At 41.4% G+C, this 16434-nt stretch overlaps 1 protein-coding gene across 2 annotated transcripts in view; it reads left to right on the top strand.

Annotated features, from left to right (window-relative positions):
* Window positions 1-3126: 3126 nt before the first annotated feature.
* Window positions 3127-16434, top strand: part of SH2B3 (SH2B adaptor protein 3) — a 223843-nt gene continuing 210535 nt past the window's right edge. Inside the window, exon 1 of one of the 2 annotated variants that reach the window (XM_073676339.1) lies at window positions 3127-3747. The gene's annotated coding sequence lies outside the window, so the exon portion shown is untranslated. The remainder of the gene's footprint in view (window positions 3748-16434) is intronic. The other variant, XM_073676340.1, reaches the window with a different exon arrangement.

Here is a 16434-nt window from a genome sequence, read left to right as displayed (position 1 = left end):
TGTAGCCCTAGCCTATAATCCTAGACTGCTTTGAAATCTTTGTCAATCTTTGCTGTACCTTGTGTTTTTTTTTTTTGCTGTGCTCAGTCTTGCTATGATGTATGACAAGTGGCATGAAATAAAAACAACCAATAGGTAAAGGCTGGGACCATATGCACCTCTAAGGTAGAATGAATGAAAATGCAATGAATAATGGGATATGGAAAACTACCATCTGGCAGATCGTTCCTACGGTGTACAGTAGGGAAAATATGTATTTGATACACTGCCGATTTTGCAAGTTTTCCCACCTACAAAGAATGGAGAGATCTGTAATTTTTTCGTAGGTACACTTCAACTGTGAGAGACAGAATCTAAAAAGAGAAAACAGAAAATCACATTGTATCATTTTTAAATAATTAAACTGCATTTTATTACATGAAATAAGTATTTAATCACCTACCAATTAGCAAGAATTCTTGCTCTCACAGACCAGTTTTTCTTTAAGATGCCCTCCTACTCTGCACTCATTACCTGTATTAATTTCACCTGTTTAAACTCGTTACCTGTATAAAAGACACCTGTCCACACAGTCAATCAATCACACTCCAACCTCTCCAACATGGCCAAGATCAAAGAGCTGTCTAAGGACAGGGACAAAATTGTAGACCTTCACAAGGCTGAGATAGGCTACAGTACAATAGGCAAGCAGCTTGGTGAGAAGGCAACAACTGTTGGCACAATTATTAGAAAATAGAAGAAACACAAGATGGCTATCATTATTCCCCGCTCTGGGGATGCATGCAAGATCTCGCCTCGTAGGGTAAGGAGGATTCTGAGAAAGGTCAGGAATCAGCCCAGAACTACACAGGAGGATCTGGTCAATGACCTGAAGAGAGCTGGGACCATTGTCTCAAACATTACCATTAGCTAGCAACACACTACGCAGTCATGGATTAAAATCCTGCAGGGCACGCAGGGTCTTCCTGCTCATGCCAGCACATGTCCGGGCCTGTTTGAAGTTCGCCAATGACCATCTGGATAATCCAGGGGAGGCATGAGAGAAGGTCAGATGAAACCAAAATAGAACTTTTTGGTATCAGCTCCACTCACCATGTTTGGAGGAAGAAGAAGGATAAGTACAACCCCAAGAACACCATCCCAACCATAAAGCATGTTGGGGGAAACATCATACTTTGGGGGTACTTTTCTGAAAAGGGGACAAGACGACTGCACTGTATTGAAGGGAGGATGGAAGGAGTCATGTATCGCGAGATTTTGGCCAACAACCTCCTTCCCTCAGTAAGAGCACTGAAGATGGGTCATGGCTGGGTTTTCCAACATGACAATGACCCGAAACACACAGCCAGGGCAACTAAGGAGTAGCTCCGTAAGAAGCATTTCAAGGTCCTGGAGTGGCCTAGCTAGTCTCCAGACCCGAACCGATAGAAAATCTTTGGAGGGAGCTGAAACTTAATGTTGCCCAGCTACAGCCTGGAAACCTGAAAGATCTGGAGAAGATATGTATATGTATGGAGGAGTGGGCCGAAATCCCTGCTACAGTGTGTTCAAACTTGGTCAAGAACTACAGGAAACATCTGACCTCTGTAATTGCAAACAAAGGTTTCTGTACCAAATATTAAGTTCTGTTTTCCTATTGTATCAAATACTTATTTCATGCAATAAAATGCAAATTAACTATGTAAAAATCATACAATGTGATTTATGACTTTTATTTAAGATTCTGTCTCTCACAGTTGATGTACCTACGATAAAAATTACAGACCTCTCCATTCTTTGTAAGTGGGAAAACTTGCAAAATCGGCAGTGTATCAAATACTTATTTTCCCCACTGTATGTTCCGTTATAAGGGAGGGGGTAACCGAAATCTTCCTGGATAGGTGGGTTTTCTTAGGTAATCGAATGGACCAACAGAAGAAATAAACTGGCAAGGGTGTTCCCATGTGAGTAAGGAAGTGGAATTCACTGCTCCCCAGCCGGTGACATGCGATTCGTTTGCTTGTCGGTTGTGACTGTACAATCTACGGAAAATCCTGCTGATCAGAATGCACCCACACGTTTCGGAGAAATGCGATCTCCTTCATCGGGTATTACAGCCAGTACATAGGCAGTCAGTGCTTTTTTGAGAGCAGTTTAATAACTATATGTGGGAGCGCTAGTGTTTTACATGTTATATAAGATGTTTGGAGCAACTTCCCTGACAAGTTTTTTTTTTTCTTCTAAACTGTATGCAAGACTACAAAAAAGACTTGATGATGTTTTGAGGGCAAAGAGTGATCACACCAAATATTAATATGATTCAGATTTATCTTTGGTTTATTCACTGTACATTTAGTTAAAGGGGTTCTCCACTACTAGGACAACCCCTTCTCATGCCTCATGTTTGGCCCCGTTAAAGTAAAAACACCTATACTCACCTCCGGTGCCGGTGTCATTCCAGCAGTGTCGGCACTCGCGTTCCCGAGGCTCACGTGAGGTTGTTACGTCACACGAGCCCGGCGCCCAACCAGCCCTGGTGTCACTATCTCGGCCGTCGGACGTATTGAACATCAACAGGGAGTCCGGGCTGCGACTTCTTCTTGGTATTTGATTCGTCCGACGGCGGGGACAGTGATGCTGGCGCTGATTGGGCGCCGGGCTCATGTGACGTAACAACCTCACGTGAGCCTCCGGAACGCGAGTGCCGACACTGCTGGAATGACACCGGCACCGGAGGTGAGTATAGGTGTTTTTACTTTAAAGGGGTTGTCCTAGTAGTGGAGAACCACTTTAATTGATAAAACTAAACTATTAACACTTCTATTTTTGAACCCATTCTTTCTCTGCAGCCCTGATAGTTGATCACAATGCCCCCAGTGATGTGTCCCTGAGAGGAGCTGCTGCTTTGGAGGGTGAGGTGGCCCCTGACCCAAGTGATTGCACAGGTTGCACCAATGTCATCCTAATCCTGTGAAATTAGTTAGGTGGAAAAGGCCACAAAACCAACCAAGATGTGACATGAAGAAATAAGTGAATAAATCTGCTAAGTGTGAACAGACACATAGCTTCACTGGTGTCCTGTATGAGCCGGGGCTGGTAAAGTCGTCCCTGCTCCTCCCTCTGCTGGTCAGAGTCGCTTTCAGTTTAGCACAGGCTAGTGCACCTCTCCATCTCCCGTGCTATATCCCCTGCACTGGCAGTGAGCTCGGCGGCGGCAGTGTGCTCGGCACTGGCAGTGAGCTCGGCGGCGGCAGTGTGCTCGGCACTGGCAGTGTGCTCGCTGTCCTGTCACTGTGCAGTGGGAGGAGGAGCAGTGCAGTGTGAAGCCCCCGGTCGGCACATTCCAGTGCACGCCTGCCTGCAGTGTGGGCTCTGGTGACAGCACTGTCTCTAGCACTGACTTGTGACCCCGCTGCCTTCTCGCCTCCACATGCAGAGGACACTGCAGGACAGATAGAAGATCCCATTCCTGCCGCCGCCGCTGCAGCTTTTACATAACTCCTCATACTCAGCATGGGAAGCGCGGCTCGTGCAGCCACCAGCGGGGATCCGGCAGCGACAACTCCCTGATCTCTCTGGGATCTACTTCGGATTGTGACCTGGGATCTGGTGACCCTAATTGCCCATTGCATTGTGAGCGGGCTGACATGCTCGGAGCCCCGCAGCCTGCCCGTGTCTGATCACACAGGGTGGCTGCTACTTGACTCGTCCCTGGGAAGTTATGGCTTGAGACAACATGGGGGATCGGAAGAAAAAAGGATTCTGCAGGTAACGCGGGCGACCACAGTGTAACTGCACACATGGGAGGAGTGCGGCATAGCTACCTCTGCGGCCTGTCACCACATATTTATAAGTAGGAAACTACAACTCCCAGCATGCTGCACACTATTAGGACATAGTGGGAGTTATAGGTTTCCCTGCAGTAAAGCTGTCATGGGGAGAAAGCCCTGTGCTATAAATGACCATAAAGTGCACATAAATACCTCTGCCACCTCTGCTCTGTGCTGTTTACATGGTGCTAGATGTGTGTACATCACTACAGCCTGTGCTTGCTTCATTATAGAGCAGGGGGGGTTTACTAGTGAGGTATTTGTACTGACAGCCCCCGCATGTAACTGTGTGGTGACACCATAATAGAGAGTGTCATAACATGCACATGGCCTGACCTCCATAGGTGTCGTCTAAGCACTTCTCATGTGCCATACCGATACATGGAGGCATAGTGCTCATGTGTGCAGCGTCCATGGCGGCATTATGGGTCCCTTTCAGGTACACCGTTCCCCTCATACATTATGGAGGTATTACCTCAGGTGATTGTTTTGCTCGGTGCTCACTGTGCAATGTCCCAATGACCGCCCTGAGGTGATGTCTTTTATCACCATTACCGGTTATCCTGTTTGTTTTATTCTCCTATAAAATGCGGTATACACCGTTATATATACCAGACACTCGGCTGTCACAATCAGGAAGCTCATGGTGACATATCCGGATGTATGGAGGCAAATTTATGTATGGACTCCGTTTATGTTACCCATTTCACTACGGAAGCACCGCCAAGTTTTGTAGAAGTTTTGGGCCTTCATATTCTTGTTTAGTCAGTCCTACTATAATAGGAAATAGCCGGAGAGCCAAACGGCCATAAGTGTGCACACAGTTATACGCTAGCCAGTCAGAGTCCATGTAGTCATGTCCTATATATCTATATATGAGCGCTTTGTACGCTGGACTGTTTCCCGTCTCTGCATTTATAATAGTCCATTTACATTCCCATTTAGAAATATTCTGGATTATGTTTTTGTTTTTTTTATGTTTTTCCAAATGAATAATTAAAATGATTTTCTGAGTAATGGAACAGCAAATAAATGATAATATTTACTAACGGCACAGCAAAAAAAGGCAAAGTGTTTTTGACTTGATAGTGTATTGGGAAATTTGCATTTAAATGTTCAAAATGTAACCCCATATTACAATTTACAGTAAATCTACATTAGATAGAAGAACATAACTTTACATTTATTTATTTTTTTTGTTTTGCACCAGGGCCACTTTGCAGTATTTTATATCAGTATTTGTAAGCCAAAAACAGGATTGTGGCCAAATACAGAGGAGGTCTAAATCTCCCCATAAGGGTATGTGCAAACATGGTATATATATATATATATATATATATATATATATATATATATATATATATATATATATATATATACACACACACACACGGTGGATAGTAGCACATCTAGCGGCATATACAGTATGGTGGCACATATATTGGCATATACATGGTGGTGGCATATATATGCCACTATACACATATATATATATATATATATATATATATATATACAGTTATATGAAAAAGTTTGGGCACCCCTATTAATCTTAAGCTTAATGTTTTATAAAAATTTGTGTTTTTGCAACAGCTATTTCAGTTTGATATATGTAATTACTGTTGGACACAGTAATGTTTCTGCCTTGAAATGAGGTTTATTGTACTAACAGAAAATGTGCAATCTGCATTTAAACAAAATTTGACAGGTGCATAAGTATGGGCACCTCACCAGAAAAGTGACATTAATATTTACTAGATCCTCCTTTTGCAAAAATAACAGCCTCTAGTTGCTTCCTGTAGCTTTTAATGATTTCCTGGATCCTGGATGAAGGTATTTTTGACCATTCCTCTTTACAAAACAATTCCAGTTCAGTTAAGTTTCATGGTCGCCGAGCATGGACAGCCCTCTTCAAATGATCCCACAGATGTTCAATGATGTTCAGGTCTGGGGACTGGGATGGCCATTCCAGAACATTGTAATTGTTCCTCTGCATGAATGCCTGAGTAGATTTGGAGCGGTGTTTTGGATCATTGTCTTGCTGAAAGATCCATCCCCTGCGTAACTTCAACTTTGTCACTGATTCTTGAACATTATTGTCAAGAATCTGCTGATACTGAGTGGAATCCATGCGTCCCTCAACTTTAACAAGATTTCCGGTGCCGGCATTGGCCACACAGCCCCAAAGCATGATGGAACCTCCACCAAATTTTACTGTGGGTAGCAAGTGTTTTTCTTGGAATGCTGTGTTATTTTGCCGCCATGCATAACGCCTTTTTGTATGACCAAACAACTCAATCTTGGTTTCATCAGTCCACAGGACTTTCTTCCAAAAAGAAATTGGCTTCTCCAAATGTGCTTTTGCATACCTCAGCCGACTCTGTGGCGTGCTTGCAGAAACGGCTTCTTTCGCATCACTCTCCCATACAGCTTCTCCTTGTGCAAAGTGCGTTGTATAGTTGACCGATGCACAGTGACACCATCTGCAGCAAGTTGATGCTGCAGCTCTCTGGAGGTGGTCTGAGGATTGTCCTTGACTGATCTCACCATTCTTCTTCTCTGCCTTTCTGATGTTTTTCTTGGCCTGCCACTTCTGGCCTTAACAAGAACTGTCCCTGTGTTCTTCCATTTCCTTACTATGTTCCTCACAGTGGAAACTGACAGGTTAAATCTCTGAGACAGCTTTTTGTATCCTTCCCCTGAACAACTATGTTGAATAATCTTTGTTTTCAGATCATTTGACAGTTGTTTTGAGGAGCCCATGATGCCACTCTTTAGAGGAGATTCAAACAGGAGAACAACTTGCAAGTGGCCACTTTAAATAGCTTTTCTCATGATTGCATACACCTGGCTAGGAAGTTCAAAGCTCAATGAGGTTACAAAACCAAAAAAAGTGCTTTAGTAAGTCAGTAAAAAGTAGGTAGGAGTATTTAAAACAAGAAAATGATAAGGGTGCCCATACTTATGCACCTGTCAAATTTTGTTTGAATGCGGATTGCACATTTTCTGTTAGTACAATAAACCTCATTTCAAGGCATAAACATTACTGTGTCCACCAGTTATTACATATATCAAACTGAAATAGCTGTTGCAAAAACACCAATTTTTATAAAACATTAAGCTTAAGATTAATAGGGGTGCCCAAACTTTTTCATATGACTGTATATATATATATATATATATATATATATAGGGATAGAGATGGGGACTGTGGGGATAAATGGATAATATATATCACTTATATAGATAATGGTAAGAAACCACATTACCATTTTCACGAATAGAGCTCATGCTCATTATAGGTTATGGTGCTGTTCACGTGTCCGTGTTTTTTTCAGGCCGAGTGGTTCACAAAATAAAAAAAAGAGACATTGCCATCTTTGATCCGAGTCACGGATCCAAATTACTCATAAAAGTCTAACAGCAAACTCTGTCATCCCTGTGCTGTCTGTTTTTAACATTTTAATGGGTCGGAGAAGCTTTGCAAGTTATTATGTATACTGATGGTAAAAACTGATAATCTGATGAAAATTAGATCAAAAACACCTATAGTTTTTTGCATACCAGAAAAATCTCTGACATCTGATTGAAGCCTTAGAATTTACTCTGATTTTGGCTTACAAGTACTGAAGCAAAATAATGACCTTGTGAAAGTAGCCTAATCATATCTTTCAGACTTTTAAATATGTTAGAATATTGTTGACGTGCTTGCCTCCGTTACGGATGCACAGTATTGTGACTATAGCTCTGGAGCACTCTGTAAGTCAGGATTAGTACCATAATTCTGCTTATATGCTTTCTTTTCTGGAGATCACATTTAGGCCAAATGTGAAATGTCCTGACCCGAATGTAAGAGCTCCATATATGCCTATTAGGGCTGTTGAGTTTAGGTCAGGAGACCACCGGGAGGGGGGGGGTCTGTACATCATGTCCGTACATGGACCATGCTTTTTAGACGTCTGAATTCTGCTTTGGACGTAGCTGTAGAAAAGTGAACGAGATTTACCTTTGTCATAAGCTGCTTAGTGCAAAGAATAAGGGTTTTTGCAGCTATATGACAAGTGAATTGTTAACAGGATGCAAACATGTAAAAATGTTTCTTTTATGTTAGATCGTATCTTTGTAAGGAAGCCAGTCACAAACAGACATACCATTAATGTGATCTGAGGGATTTCCCCCAATACCTCCCTAGCAAGGGTACACAAAACCTCAGAGTCATCGATTTGGAGAAAAGCATGTATTTGTATCTCATATTTTTAGGGCTGAAATGTTCATTTGGAAATAGCTGATGTTTTGTAGAAAACACAATAAAATAGCAGAGGCCTTTATATGCTGGGACCTAGTGGTGTGAAAAGATGCAGTTCTCATTATCATTGCAATAAGTCAGATGTGTTTTTAGTAGGGGGCCCATGGCAGAAATCTGAGGCTGATCTGCACAGGAATAAGTCCCATTCAGTAGCAGGGCAAGTAATCACAGGGCTACTTCACTGGCTTTTCTGTGTTGCATGCAAGAATTAGCATGCTCACTCTTTCATGTGGGTCTCATTTTCTGTGATACGTACAAAAATCCACAGATGTGAGTAACGTTACAAAAACCTAGATGTGGAATCTTAGCAGATTTTAAGAGGTTTGCCCTGCTCTCAAGAACTTACAATCTACATAGTTTTAGTATTACATCACATGTACATTGAAATTTCTTATTTCTAGGTTTTAATATTTAGAAATTAATGGGTTAACAACATGTCATTTCCTGAGCACTGCTGGGCTTCATGCAAAGTTTGGAATGTAAATACTTTTCTAGAAAGAGGGGGAATCAATTTGCAACCACTTCTATACTGAAATACAGCAAAACATCCTGTTACCTGTAGCTTATCCACACCAACAGGGCTGGACCATGACATCACATTGTAGGCTATTGCTCATAAAATATTGGGTCTCTGGGACTGGGCTTATTCTTCAAACCAAAAACATATAATATTTAAGAAAAATCAGTTGTGAAACATATCTGGGAGAATCGGCTGTAGGATGCCTTTTTTCCTCTTTGTATACAGGTTACTCTAAGGCTATGTGCACACACGTTGTGTTTTCCTGCGTATTTTGAAGCAGATTTTTATGCAGATTTTCAGCTGCGTCTAGCAGTACCAGCAAAGTGTATGAGAACCAGAATTCTCTGTTCACACATGTTGCTTTTTGTTCCTTGCTTATTTTCTGCCTTGCTTGTGTATTTGGAAAATAGAGCATGTCACTTCTTTCAGCGTTTCTACAGCAGAAAACGCAGCTGCGTTTTTGCTGCATATTTGCTGCAGTTTTTCACCCATAGGAAGTAATGGGTGGTCAAAAAACGCAGCAAAAACGCAACAAAACCTACATTTTTTACGCAGCTGTTTTCCTGCCAGAGAAAAGTTAGCAGCAGAAAAAAAACACAATGTGTGTGAACATAGCCTAAAACTGAACACAAACCTGACCACCAAGGAGGTATTGCTCTTAGCCCCATATCTGAATTTCTGTGCTAATGAGACGTCTGCCAGTATATGGTGTAGGGCCTAAGTCCTCAGCTTGTGGTACATGTACTCCAGGGGGTAAGTGCTAAGCTTTAGGGGGATACTCACAGTATCCTCACACTGTTTTTAATGGGCAGCAGAGGATATGATCTTATCATTGGGGGTACTTTGACGGAATTTATTTGAGTAAGGGATATTTACCTTAGACTCTATAGTTGTGTTTTACAATGTGTTTATTACGTAACACTAAGAAATGTCAAGGTATTCGATTTCACACCTTTGTTTAACGTGCGTTCCATAGGGTATTAATATGTAGAGGACAGAGGGCTAATAGTTGGCCCGCAGGGTCATACTGCACAGTTTGTCTGTGTTCTGTGAACATGAAGGCACATAGTTCGGATGTGTATTCTTAAACAGTAGGAGATTTATATTTTTTACCAGTTAATTCATTAAATAAAACTATATACCGAAATGTAATTTTCAACCATTTTTCTTATTGTAATTTTTTCTTTATTTAGTTTTGCACGATTATGGGGGAAACCATGTTACATGTGTACAGCAGTACATAGACCTGCTTTACAGCAGCCACATAGACATAAGAACTGTAAGGTTGTTGTGGGCATGCTCTTTGGCCTGTGCAGATATATTCCCTATAATCAAGACTGTTTGCAATATTGCTACCTCTTTAATTTACATTTCATGAAAGCAATTGAAAATGTGTTGCAGAGATGTACATATTCTGCCCTGGTAATAGGTTTCATTTAAATTAAAGGGTTATTCCTAAGATTTAACGTTATTGTGTATCAAATAGATAGGTAATAATATTATGTGTCATTAATAACCAATAATTTAGGCCCCAAACACAATAGATAGCTGTCGGCCAAACCATCATTCTTCGTCCAGCAGCTATCTCTCCCTGTGTTCTCTACACGTAAGCTGCTGCAGACTCTTTGTTGGCGGCTTATCTCGTCGAGAGCAAAAGGATCGTCAATCCGAAATCGGACATGTCAGATCCTTTTCTCACCCAAGATCATCTGCTTGGGAAGAGTCTGGAGACCCCCATACACATTGGACTGTTGATCAAGCGAGTCGTTATTGCTGGGTTCAATCAACCTCAATCTAATGTGTATGGCGGCCATATGTCATGATTAGGTTATGCGCATAGATGCTGCTAAAAGCTGCACAAACTGGTCACGTTTATTTGAAAAAAAAAAGAAAGAAAAAATACAATTGGATTTTCATACATCTCTTATAATGGTGCAATTTAGGCTTCTGTAAACTGAATGACATCATCTAAAAATCAGACACCTCCAAAACCCCAGAGAGGGGGAAGTTTGATTAACCCTGGTACAGGCATTTGTCACTGATCTATTTTATGCCATGTAAGATTGTCACTAAATTGACAGTTTCACTTTCACAAAAACCACAGTGATTGATTTTATGTCTCAGATATGAGTGTGCAAACAGCAGCATGTTTACATTGACAACGGCGGTGTAGCGAACTTCATGTTCTTCCCTAGTACATATCCATATCAAGCTGAACCAGTCTACTCTGTGACAGTGACACTCATCCAGAGCGGAAATTACTCCACAGAACTGAACTTATACAGATCTCAGGAAGCTGGATTCTGCTTGAAGAAAAGCCCTTTGACATTGGCAGTCTATTGGAAAGTAGCAGTCAGAGAACAGGGAATCTGTGTAATGGACATTCATTACCATTGCACAATAGCAGATTGATCAATGCAATTGTATTTTTTATGTTTTAGTTCTTCTTCATGCTGGGCATCTATTCTGCATCTAAATATATCAGTAGACAGCTAAATACAGAATGACTTCAAATACGTTTTTAATATTACAATAGTTCTTTTTTATAGACATTTGGCTCCAGAAAAATTGTGCCATTGTATTATAATACGTGTAGTGAATATATGTGCCCTGTTAATAATGCCCTGCACCATTTTGCCCCTGAGTACTGACAGCGTTTGGCTAGTCTTGGGACTCTGAAGTGTTTAATGAGAGCAGTTATCCTTTTTACCTTTGCAATTTCATTTTTGGTACCAAACATTGATGTCCTATACAGAGTCCTAAAATAAAGCCATGTAAACTTCAGATGGCCTCCAGATAAGAAAATCTGGATTGGTTTTTGCTAAAGATTTTCCTTCCTATTACCATTAAATGCATTTTAGGATTGTATCTGGGAAGACTAAGGATGTACTGTTTGGATGTAGGTATCACCTGTCCTTTAATAACTGGGTCCTAACGTTTCTGACTGGTTGATTTCAGGACATGGAGTAATAAAAAATACCTGCACAATAAGAAATTCACATGTAGAGCACAAATGATGAAAATGAAGGTAATGTTGCACCACTATCTCCAGCCCGTAGCGGAGTGGAAGACAAACGTGTGTCCTGTAAAGCTTCCTGTAGGCCTCTGGAATGCTAGCATTCTGAAATGAGCCTGGGAGACTTCACTAATCATAACATTATGACATTTCCAGTATCTGGTTTTTGTTTAGCTGGAGGACTTAGTTCTTTACATCTCAACATACTCCCAACAAATCAAGCTAAAGATAAAATAGTTCTCTCTGAGTGGAAGTTTCTTCCTTAGAATGGAGCGACGGTATTGTGGTGGAGTATGGATAGCATTGCCTGTAATATTTTTGTATACTTTTACATGCACACACATACTTGATTTTCATAATTTCAAGTATGAAAAAAGACACAAGTCCATCGAATAACCCAACATGTTGATGTAAAGGAAGGCAAAACCCCCATGAGGTAGATGCTAATTTCATTTTATTTAGAGAAAAATTCCTTCCAGACCCCAAGTGTGGTAATCAGAATAGTTCACTGGATCAACTTGGTCCCATCACAGATTTTATTACTGTTAATCTGTAATATTATATTTTTCAAGAATGGCATCCAAGCCCTCCTTGAACTTTTTTGATGAATCAACCATTAGAACATCATGTGGCAGAGAGTTCTATGCTGCTCTTACAGAAAAGAATCTGCATCTGTGATTATGATTAAACCTTCTTACCTCTAGACGCAGAGGATGACCCTTTGTCACTATGGCTGGCATAGGTGTAAAAAGATCATTACAAAGATATATGTACTGTCCATTCATATAGTTGTACATTGTAATAAGACTGCTCCAAAACCTTAATTTTTCTCAAACTGATTAAACCCAAGTTTGATAAACTGTCTTGGTATTGCAGGTCACCCATTCCCTTAAAGAAGTTGTCCACTACTTTATTCCCCCCCCCCCTCCCCAATGTATCCCCCCGGGGCCCCTTAGACTTATTGTAAATACCTTCTGTTGCTGATAATGCCTGAGAGCGGCGCTATCGGTGGCCGCTCACAGGCATCGCGTGACCCCGCGCTGACATTACGACAAGTGAGCCATGACTCAGTGCTGGTGTCCCCACGGTGGCTGCTGGGTTGTGGGCGGGGTTAACCCCTGTGTCACACCCAGCATCCACCGCGCGCTTTCCCAATAAATGGAGAGAGGCAGAGCGCACGGTGGATGCTGGGTGTGACGTGGGGGTAACCCCGCCCACAGCCTGATATCCACTGTGGAACCAGGAAGATCGTGACCCCCGGCTGCTGCCAGCACTTGTCGTGACATCAGCGGATGTCAGTGCCGGCTGCAGCCGGGGGTCACATGATAATGCCTGTGAGCGGCGCTATCAGCAACAGAAGGTATTTACAAGAAGTCTTAGGGGCCCTGTGGGGATACATTGGGGGGAATATAAAGTAGTGGACAACCCCTTTAATATCCTTGGTCTCTCTTTTCTGCACCCACTTTAGTTTAGCTATGTCCTCCTTTTTATACTCTCGATCCCAATATTGTATACAGTATTCTAAGTGTGGTCACACTAGTGACGTGTAAAAAGGCAAAACTATGTTCTTGTCATGAGAATATATGCTTCTTTAAATTCATCCTATGATTTTAATTGCATTGGCAGTAGCTGCCTGGTATGACGCTGACAAGATGTGAGACAGAGTAATCAGGAGGTCCGAAGCCAGATACCAGGAGGGCTCGTAGTACAGAGGGGCAAGACAAAGGCGTGGTCAAGTCACAGTCCGGGGTAAAATGCCAGGAGGATACATCAAGATAAAGGGATAAGAGAAATGGATAGTCAGATGCCAGATACCGGGGTCAGGTACCTGAGGTCAGAGAATGTCAAGAGCAAAAGGCATAATACAAATGAATAGTCAAGACAAATCCAAGGTCCGGCAATAAAGATCAGGAAATCAAACACAGATCACTGAGCACACACCTTACTGAGCAAAGCTACGACTGAAATGGTGTGCTCATAGCTAAGTCAGTTAAATAGCTAGTGAATTATCAAGAGTGGGTGACACCTAGAGGAAAGCCCGCAGGCTAGGCCAGATTGAGCAGCAGGGCTGTCAATCAAAGTACTGAGAGCCCAGCACGCTCCAGCCTCAGATTGGACGAGTGGGCTTTCACTCACCATACTGACAGTCCAGCAAACTCCAGATCCTATAGGCCGGCTGATCTGTCACAGCGTCCCTGGGACCCAGTGAGTGATGAAACCATGACACCTGGCACTGAAAAAGACCTGGGTTGTTCACCAGTACATCTGAGTCTATTTCAGTGACAGTTTTACCCAGTGTTCTATCATTTAGTACATAATTGTACATTTTATTTTCTCGGCCCAAGTTCATCATGACCTTACATTGATCTATATTAAACGTCAATTGACATTTCTCCGCCCAAGCCTCGAGTGTACTTAATTCCCTTTGTAATAAAAAATTATCTTCCTCTGTGTTTATTATCTGCATGCCCTCAGCCATATCAGTAATAAATATATTAAAAAGATGAAGGCCCAATACTGACCCCTGTGGTAACCCACTATTATCAATCAGAGTGTGTTCCATTAATAACCACCTCCTTTTTCTATTACTGAGCCTTTTACTGAGCCAATTACAGATATTTTATTCTCTAGTCCCATTATTTTCATTTTATGTGGCACTATATCAAGCACCTTTGAAAAGTACAGATAGACAACATCCACAGCCTTACCCTGATCCATTCCTCTTAGAAGCTGATCATATACATTTGAGAGAACTGATCTCTCATTAACCCATGTTGTTAGTGGGTTATGAGGATATTTGTATTGAGATTTTCCAGGATAGCATCTTTTACATAAATCCCTCAAGGATTTTGACCATAGTAGAGGTTAAACTTACTGACTTAGAGTTTTCAGGCTTAGTTTTTTACTCCCTTTCGAATATTGGTACTAAATTTGCTATGGGCCAGTGCACTGCTGCAGACCCCGTTATTATGGAATCCTTAAATATTGCAAATAATGGTCTGACTATAGCATTTCTTAATTCCTGAAGAACTTTCCATCCTGATCTGGTTATTTATCTATTTTAACGCTTTTGAGACAAGGTCGTACTTCCGGCTGGGTTAAGCAGGTGACATGTAATGGAGAAGTTATGGTATCCCTGATCTTGTCCTCTGTCATGGGCTTTTCTTGTGTAAATACTCTTTTACTTCATTTTCTTCCACCATTTCACCCAAATTATTTTTGAAGGACCCAACACTATAATTTTTGAGTCTCTTTCTGTTTATGTAGTTGAAGCTTTGTTTAGCAATAAGCCTTTTTGTTTCAGTCTTTGATGCTTTTATTTGTTTATCACAGTTTATTTTTCTCTAATTATTTAATGCCTCTTCACTACCCTTTTGTTTTAGTTGTTTTTTTGTCATTTATTGTTCTCCTTACAGTTTTATTTAGGCATAGTGCTTTTCTCCTCCCCGATTTTGAAGCACCATGTACACCCATCAAACAGTTATATCCTATGTAGATTTGCTAAAAATCTTGCCATAAATTTGGTTGGATTATTTCTTATTCCCATTATGACATCTTCAAATACATTGTAATTGTAAGATAACCTATCAGCTTTTCACAGGATAGGTGGTAAAGTGTCTGATTGCTATGGATCCCACCGATCTCAGGAAGCATTGCTCATCAGCATGAGGCTGATGGACATAACTGAGTACATTAGACTATGAATGGCGTTTGCATGCTCGACTGCTGCTCCAATCAGTGGATTTGAGAATCTCAGGTCTTCTTACTTCTAGGATCTTCAGTGATGAGACACTTTCTTGAGGATAGGTTGTAAGTTGTAATTAAACCAGCTTGAATTTCAACTCGCAAAATTCCATTTTCCCCCATAATTACCATTGGAACACTGTTCGAAAGTACCTATACAGGTCAGATCGCTAATAGTTATGAGCGCAAGTGTTCGTTACTCGAGTTTGCACTGAGTATCATGGGTGCTCGAGTGACATGTTCGATTCCACGAGGCCGCATGTTCTGCGACTGTTAGACAGCCACAAAAAATGTGGGGATTGCCTGACAAACACTGGCAATCCCCGCATGTTTTGTGGCTCTCTAACAGTTGCGAAACATGCGGCCACGAAGATGTAACTCGAGTACCCGCGATACTGGTGCATTCCCGAGCAACCTCGGCAAACTCTAGTAACGAGCTCTTGCGCTCATCACTAGTCGCTAGTCATTCTCAATGATGGCAGCCAACTTTTTGCTCTGGCAGACGTGGACAGAAAAGGGCGCAGGTGCAAGAACAATATATGGGCCCTTTGTAGTCCAATATCTCATCATGCATAATTCCACCTGTTTTAGAGGTAGAAGTGGGCCCCTTCACCTCTGGAACTCCTGTGCAGCTGCACAGATTGCACCAATGATATGTCCGGCCCTGACTTTTTTTGTATGCAGTCAGCTTTAGGACTTGTTCACATATTGTGAGTTTATTGTGTCATTTAAATCCTAATGTACAGCCAGAACATCCACAGCAGGTTACAATAGCAGCAATTTCAAAAATCTCATCTATACTCCGTCACGTGTGAACATACCCTTAGTGTGATCTTTTCTTTACTGCCTACTCCAGGTTTCTCCGCAACTCCAAAAACATATTTGTATGTCAATAGGCTTTCTTTAAAACGAGCTAGAATGCAGTATACAGGTCTTATTGTTCAACTGCATTTTGCAGTTTAACTAGAAAAGAAGTTTGACATTTTTCCTACTTGGAATATTATGAGAATTGCTGCTAATTTTACTCTGTGGAAAGAAA

This window comes from Phyllobates terribilis, unplaced genomic scaffold (assembly GCF_046119375.1).
Source record: "Phyllobates terribilis strain yellow unplaced genomic scaffold, ASM4611937v1 Scaffold_1__5_contigs__length_1240528914, whole genome shotgun sequence".
Classification (NCBI taxonomy): domain Eukaryota; kingdom Metazoa; phylum Chordata; class Amphibia; order Anura; family Dendrobatidae; genus Phyllobates; species Phyllobates terribilis.
Note: the sequence above shows the minus strand (reverse complement) of the source record. Positions and strands in the feature narration are given on the sequence as shown.